Here is an 8,548-nt window from a genome sequence, read left to right on the forward strand (position 1 = left end):
TTCTTGTCCGGTTTAAGAGATATCCGGACAAAGCACATCCGGTTTAAGTATCCCGATTTCAATCCGGACACCACTTGGCCGGTTTACACAAAAATCATCATAAAATGCATCCAAACTCATAATAATCAGTTATAAATGCTTTTCAATTTGTACGAAAGCAATTCATATTCAAAGCTTTTAATACACTCACCTGTAAAATATGGGAATCAAAACCTTTGAACCTTTCTTCTTCTTGTGAAATCTTCAGAATTTTCAGAGGAATTTCAAAGTGAAGTATGTGTATGTGTGTGTTTCATTTCACCAAAACTATTTATACAAACTCATAAAAGAGGAGAGGATGGCGGTTCCCCTAACCGACCTCCCTCTTTTAAATATTTAAATAATATCCACACCCACATATTACATACACATACATATCATACATACATATATCATATATATATATATATATATATATAACCAAAATAATAACCAGACTATTACATCTCGACACTTTGCCTTCAATTCTTCGATCTTCATACGCTTCGATTATCAATCTTTTCCCATTCTTTTGAGTTCTACCTTCTCCAATCAAAGATTTGGGTTGGTTTCGGACTTTTAGTTTCCGATTTGAGGTTGAGGGCTTGAGGCGTTGTTGAGCGATAGCAGAGTAAGTTCTGTATAGTCATGTTTGTTTAGTATTTTGTTGTTAAACTTCGTATAGATCATATGAATTTCATTCTTCTCTTTGATTATTTGTTACTTTATCAAACTGTAGTGATTTCTTTCAAGTTTGAATTTGTTATTTGGGTGGTGTGGCTATCTGTTTCTATCACTGTACCTAGGGGTGCTCATGGGTTGGGTTGATCGGGTTGAGGACATTTGAACAACCCAACCCAATGCTTGCGGTTTGGAAAAACCTTAACCTAACCCAACCCAACCCAAACCAAAGTGCAACCCAACCCGTCCCAACCCGTACGGGTTGGTCGGGTTGATACTTTGGTATATTAAAATATTCTTCTAACCTTGAATATGTTATTTCTCTCCTCATAATTTCTTTTTCATCATCAACCATTTAATACAACTTATTCATATTTCTTACGTATATCACATTCAATTAATTTTCTCAATTTACATATATATATATGTTCACAGTTATTGAATGAGTTATATAGAGATATGAATAGATTGAAAATATGTGTATATGAAAAACATACATGATAGTGTAATTGTCTAATGTATATATTAATAGAAATTCAACAATCAAATTAAATCCAAGAAATAAAAGGATATTGGGTTCATTGGGTTGGGTTGGGTTCAAATAATAGTAACCCAATATCAACCCAATACCTACGGTTTGACATTACAACTCGATTAGACATCGGGTTGCTTCGGGTTTAGGTGATTTCGTGTTGGGTTGGGTTGATCGGGTTGGTCGGGTTTTTGAGCACCCCTAACTGTACCTATACCTCAGAGAGAATTGTTATCATTCGTCTTCATTGAGATGACTATACAAGCTACATATAAGTTGTTGTTTTGTATGCATGGATTACACATGCTGATGGACTAATGGTCTTAGGATTTTAGGTACAAAAGTGAAATTGGGTTAATGAAAGTGGAAGTCGAGTTGCTTAGAATTTAAAAAATTTCAACTTATTTTGAACAATATATTTGTTATGGTTGTGTTTTATTCAAACTTTGAACAATTGGTTGAATTTGTGGTTGTGTTATGTTTTATTCAAAAAAGTTAAATACTCTAGTTCTTTTTTTATTTAAAATTTTAAAATTAAATGGGTCAACCCTGGTTCAACCCATTTATTTAACAAGTTGGGTTAAGAAAATCGTAAACAGGTCAACCCGTTGTCAACCCATTAACCCAACAGGTTGAGTTGGGTTGAAAAATCTCAACCCATTTAATTAAATGGGTTGGGTTGGGTTGAGATTTTCAACCTGTTTAATAAATAGGTTGAACCCGAACCCAACCCAACTTGACCCATTGCCACCCCTAATGATCACTGGCTGAATCTGACTGATGAAGAGGAAGAGATTGAAGCTGCTACACACGTGTGCTTGATGGCTAAATGAGATGACTGTTTTTCAGATGAAAAAGAAGAACAGAGTGCGGAAATGAATGAAGAGGTATTGGAGCAATCATGCATGAAACAGATGTATAAGATGATACTCAAGCTCCAATCTTTCCAGCAAGAAATAAAATCAGAAAAAATGCATTCAAACAATTTTGAAAAAGAATTAAAAACGCAAAAAGAAAAATACATCAAAYTATTTGATGAAAATGCTGGAAACTTGGACTGGGCTAAATCTTTGTTATCTGAGTCCAAATTATTTGATGAAAAATCTAATATCTTAAAAGCCGAATTATCTTATTTAAAGGAACAATATAAATCATTAGAATTAGTTAAGGAAGAACAAATTGTTAAAATAAGTAAGCTTGAACTTCAAATAATTCAGTTAAATGAAAAACTAAAGTCTAAAAAAGAAGTTTTATATAAAAGAGGACAAACTGATCAAACCATTTTCCTAAACAAACCATCTGAAACGAGATTTTTTTAACCCTCGGGAAGGGTTGGGGTATGAAAATCCGAATTTTTTAGGAAAAACTTTATATTATGCCCCGACCTTATACAAATTTGAATATCTTGATTGTGGTCTCGAGTTTTCGGTAAAATTTACAAAATCTTCTGATGAGGTGGAACAACGAGAATATTACAATCGAAAAAGAAAAGATAAAATGCAAGTTTCGTTCGATTATACAAACCTGAATGAAAGTTATAAAAATCAAGACTCTGCACTTTCAACAAATTATTTTCACAGTTATTCAAAGGCAGAGCTTGAATCAAAACTAGTTGAACAAAGCTTTATACTCCTACTCTAATTTTAGAAAAACAAGTGGTTCAGTTGGAAAAGATTTTAACTGAAGAACGACTTTCATTTAATAAACAAAAACAAGAATTTTTAAATAAAATTGAAGATTTACAAAATTCTAAAGTAAAAACGGAACATGTTGAGTCTGAGTATTTTTCGTGCGATAAATCTTTAAGTGAAGCCTCCGATTCAGAAGAAATTAATAATTTTAATGAAGAAATTAATTTTTCAAATATCTTAAATTCAGATGTTTGTTTAGATCATGAGATTGATCAATTTGATTTTTTAAAACAATTACCCAGTCATGAAGATTTTTATTGTTAAAAATAATATGACTGAGGATTCCGATTTAGCTTCAGATTTTGAAAAGAATTTTAATCAAAAACCTGTTTCCGAGGATGTGTACTATAAAAAGAATAAAACCAAAMAGAAWTCKAGGAAACAGAAGAAGCTTACAAAGAAAAWTAAACAAAAAGTTCGACATTCAATTAAATCTGATGATTTTCTTTTTCCTATTTCAGATAAGGCGTTGAAGTTTAAGACTGTTTGGAGAGTAAAAGAAGAAGACAAATCTTCAACTCAACAGATGAATAATTCTACTAAATCTGTATTAAATGATTCGACATTGAATAAATCTGTAATAAGATATTCAGTTGATGACTTGTTTGATATACGAAATAGTAAAAATAATTGTTCTCCGTGTAGAGTGAATGAATTACTTAAGTCTTTTACTTCGTTTAAACCTTATCATTTCTTGCATTCTGCATTTTCTTCTTTATCTAAGAAATTGCATTTTAAAGAACGTTGGTTCGGTACCTATAGTATACCACCAACGAAAACTGAGCTTAAAGATCCAAAACTAAAATGGGTACCAAAACCCAATTGATTCACTTTTGCAGGTTAACCGACATGTGTGGTTCTTAGAATCCGGATGTTCTAAGTACATGACTGGTAGAAAAGAATTATTAGCTAACTATGTTGAATCTTTTGGAGGTACGGTAAGGTTTGGAAACAATCAATACGCACCTATCCTTGGATATGGTGACGTAATTTCTGGGAATTTAACAATTAAGAGAGTGTCGTTTGTCGAAGGACTTGGACATAATCTATTTAGTATAGGTCAACTCTATGATAAAAATCTAGAAGTCTATTTTAAAGATAACCAATGCAGCATCCGAACTACTGATGGTAAGGAGCTCTTAGCTGGAATCAAAAGATCAAATCTCTACACGATTGACCTATCAAATAAACAAGTGGATACTGACGTCTGCTTGATATCCAAGGCATCCTTGAAGCAGAATCTGCTATGGCATCGGCGATTTTCACACTTGAATTTYAAGTATCTCAACAAGTTGGTTTGTGACAACTTGGTCAAAGGCATCCAGAACTAAAGTTTCATAAAGACCACGTATGTGATGCATGTGAGATGAGTAAACTGAAAAAAGCTTCACACAAGCTGAAGACAGAGTTCAATACTAAACGTCCTCTACACTTACTCCATATGGATCTTTGTTGTCCTATGCGAGTCCAAAGCATAAACGGTAAGAAGTATGTGCTGGTTATAGTCGATGACTATTCCATATATACCTGGATTCATTTTCTACGGTCAAAAGATGAAGCGGCCGAGACGATAATTTCTTTCTTGAAGACAGTTCAAAATAATCTGCAACTTCAAGTTCAGAAAATCAGAACTGACAACGGAACTGAATTCAAGAACAACACACTCGGTTCATTCCTCGAATCCATCGGTATTTCACATACATTTTCGGCAGCCCGGACACCGCAACAAAATGGTGTCGTCGAGCGAAAGAACAGAATGTTAGTGGAAGCGGCGCGGACATTATTTACATGCTCCAATCTTCCATTATGTTTATGGGCTGAAGCAGTAGCAACTGCTTGTTTTACCCATAACCGCTTGCTTGTAAACAAAAGGTTTGGTAAAACTCCTTATGAAATAATAAATAAAAGGATACCTAATATCAAATTCTTCCGAGTTTTTGGTTGCAGGTGCTTTATTCTAAATGACAAAGAGGACAGAGGGAAGTTCGCTGCTAAAGCTGATGAAGCAGTCTTTGTTGGATATTCAAAGACATCTGCCGCGTATAGGGTATACAATAAAAGGACGAAAATCATCAATGAAAGCGTGAACATATCTTTTGATGAAGTCATTGATGTGGCTTCTGAACAATTCAGTTCAGGACCCGGGCTGATAATTAACACTACGCGGAAAGCTGATCAACCTGAGTCATCTAATACTGACAAAGCTGATTTAGATTCTTTATTTGAGAATTTTTATGAAGAATATTTTGAAAACAAATGTAATCAGCCTAATGTTTTGTCCAGGGATATTCCAAGTGAACAACAGTTATTTGGTCCATCTCCCGATGTGCTAGTAACTGAAACAGAAGAGGAAACGAAAGTAGTGGATGAAGAAATAGAGATGGAAAATCCGAACAATCCAATTCAGCGTGAAAAGGGTGAAAATTCTGAAGTGCAAGAGGTTTCGATTGAACAAGACGAGAACATCTTATCTCAATCAGATATTCAACCTAATTCAATTCCAAATGTTGAACCTTCACCTGAACCTGTTCCAATAAACTCCCCTACCTCAAGTACTTACACTAATCAAAACTCAGATCAAAGCTCCTACATTCCCTACCTCATAGCAAGAAGCGGACCTAAAATCACCCAATACATAAAGTAATTGGTGATCCATCAGCACCCATTCGTACACGGTCTGCGACGGCTAATGAGTGTCTATACTCCATGTTCTTGAGTAATATTGAGCTGACTAAGGTTTTCGAAGCCTTAGCTGATCCGGATTGGATACTAGCCATGCAAGAAGAGCTGAACCAGTTCGAAGCACTCAAAGTTTGGAGATTGGTACCACGTCCCAACAACAAGACGATTATCGGTACTAAATGGGTATTCAAAAATAAAAATGACGAAGATGGTGTTGTGGTCAGAAATAAGGCTCTGTTTATTGCTAAAGGATATAATCAACAAGAAGGGTTGACTATGACGAAACTTTTGCCCCGGTTGCAAGGATTGAAGCAATACGAATGTTTCTGGCGTACGCGGCACACAAAAGTTTCACGGTGTACTAGATGGACGTCAAGACAGCATTTCTGTATGGTCTTCTCAAGGAGGAAGTCTACGTTTCACAATCGGAGGGTTTTGTTGATCAGTCAAAACCGGATCATATCTACATCTTTGACCGAGCTCTTTACGGTCTTAAACAAGCTCCGAGAGCCTGGTATGACATTTTATCAGAGTTTCTGGTAAAGTCAGGCTTCTCGAAAGGTAATATTGACACAACCTTTTTCATTAAAAAGGAAAATTCTGATATTATTTTGTTACAAATTTATGTAGATGATATAATATTTGGATCTACAAACCCCAAATACTGTAAAAAAAATTCTGCTTTGATGGTTTCCCGTTTTAAAATGAGTATGATGGGTGAGATAAACTTCTTTTTAGGTCTTCAAGTAAAACAATTATCTTCGGATATCTTTATTTGTCAAACAAAATATATTTTAGATATCTTGAAGAAATTTAATTTGGAAAACTATTCATCTATCAAAACACCTATGGCTTATGGAACAAAAATCCATGCTGATCCTTCTAGAAATTGTGGATCAGAAAACATATCGAGGCATGATAGGTTCTTTGATGTATTTGACGTCTTGTAGACCTGATATAATGTTTTCAACACATCTTTGTACCAGATATCAGTCTAATCCAAAGGAGTCCCATCTAAATGCCGTTAAGCGCATTTTCCGATATCTCAAAGGGACTGTTAATCTTGGATTCTAGTATCCCAAGGGTACTAGTTTTGAACTGACAGCTTATTCAGATGCAGACTATGCAGGCTGTATGTTGGACAGGAAAAGTACATCAGGACATCTATAGTTTTTGGGAGACAAGCTAGTGAGCTGGGCATCAAAGAAACAGAACTGCGTTTCGATTTCCACTGCCGAAGCAGAATATATAGCTGCTGCAAGCTGCTGTTCTCAAGTGTTATGGATGCAGACACAGCTCAGAGACTACGGGTTCTACTTTAATAAAATTCCAATTTACTGTGATTCCAAAAGTGCTATTGCTATTTTTTGTAATCCTGTTCATTACACTAAAGCCAAGCATATAGATATCCGGTATCATTTTATTAAAGATCATGTAGAAAAAGGAACCATTGAACTGTATTTTGTAAATACATAATTTCAATTAGCTGACTTATTTACGAAAACTTTAGATGAAAATCGCTTTAGCTTTCTTGTATCTAAGTTAGATATGTTAAATTTAAAAATTTGAATTTTTATTAAAAACAGTTCAATTTATTGAATTGTATTTAATTCAAATTCATTTAGTCAAATATCTGTATTTCTTAAATACAAGTCAGTGTTTCAATTTTTCTATCTGATTTTAAATTTCTTAATCGTGGAAATCTATATTTGAGGGGGAGTGTGAAATTTTATCTGTTTTTGAATATCTGATCATATTTTGAGGATGAGTGAAGTTTATTTGTATTGAACTAACAGTTTATATTTTTCTTACAGGTATTTTGAGCATTATCTAATTTTTGAAAGATGTAAAGTTTAAAAATATAAGTGTTTGGCCGATTTAGTCTAACCCGGACAACACTTGTCCGATTTATTGCAAATCCGGACAACACTTGTCCGATTTAGATTAATCCGGACAAAAGGCTATATGATATACTCTTATCTGAATAAGGTTAGATATGTTTCACAAGAGATTGAGCGGATTAGTAAATCGCTTGTTTGAATTGACCGGATTCTTAAATCGTTTGTCTCGTTTATTCTTTCAAGTCCTTAAATCGTTCATTTCTTGAGCGATTTAATCCTTCATTTGAGCGATTAAGTGTTCTTCGTTGAGCGATTTATATTTTTAATCGATTGAACCTTGAGCGATTTATTCTTAAACCGGACAAGTCTTGACCGGTGTTCTTCTAAATCGCCTATGCCTTTAGCGATTTATTGTCCGGATTATCACTTAGTTGATTCGTATTCCATAAATCGGACACATCTTGACCGATTTATTCTAATCCGGATAAGTTTTGAGCGGTTTAGAATTTGAACGGGTTTTGACTTTGACTATAAATAATCGTTCCATTTTTACTTTTCATTTTTTACTTTCACTTTCATATACTGTTCATCATCTTCGGTCATACTCCTGGTTAATCACTCAAGATATTCTTCAAATCTCTGTTTCATCTCATTTCTTCTTATTAAGGTTTACATTTGATTCATTCTTGTCGACTATAATACCTTGGCGATATTGAAATCTTGGACTGTTTGGACTGTTTATACCTTAATGTTGAATCGAACTTTGTTGAATCTAAATCGTACCATAATATGTTTAATATCCAAATAAAACAGGTTAATCAAATTGTGACAACTGTCAAATTTGAGCTTCCAGGTTAGCTCTTATTAAGTTTATATTAGTGTTATTAAAGATAATTTATAAGATTAAGAGTTAGTTAGATTAGATTGGCCAAAAAAATTTCTAGAGTTTCCGGTAGTTGCTTAGAAAGTCTAGTTCCGACTCGTAACTATCTGAAACGTCCTATATAGTGCCAAATGCTCCAATTTATACCCAATTTATATAAAACACAAAGTTTTAGTGTTTTAAATATAAAACTTTTTATTTAAATGAATTTAACCATCAT

The sequence above is a fragment of the Cynara cardunculus genome, assembly GCF_001531365.2.
Source record: "Cynara cardunculus var. scolymus isolate 2C chromosome LG 10, CcrdV1, whole genome shotgun sequence".
NCBI lineage: Eukaryota > Viridiplantae > Streptophyta > Magnoliopsida > Asterales > Asteraceae > Cynara > Cynara cardunculus.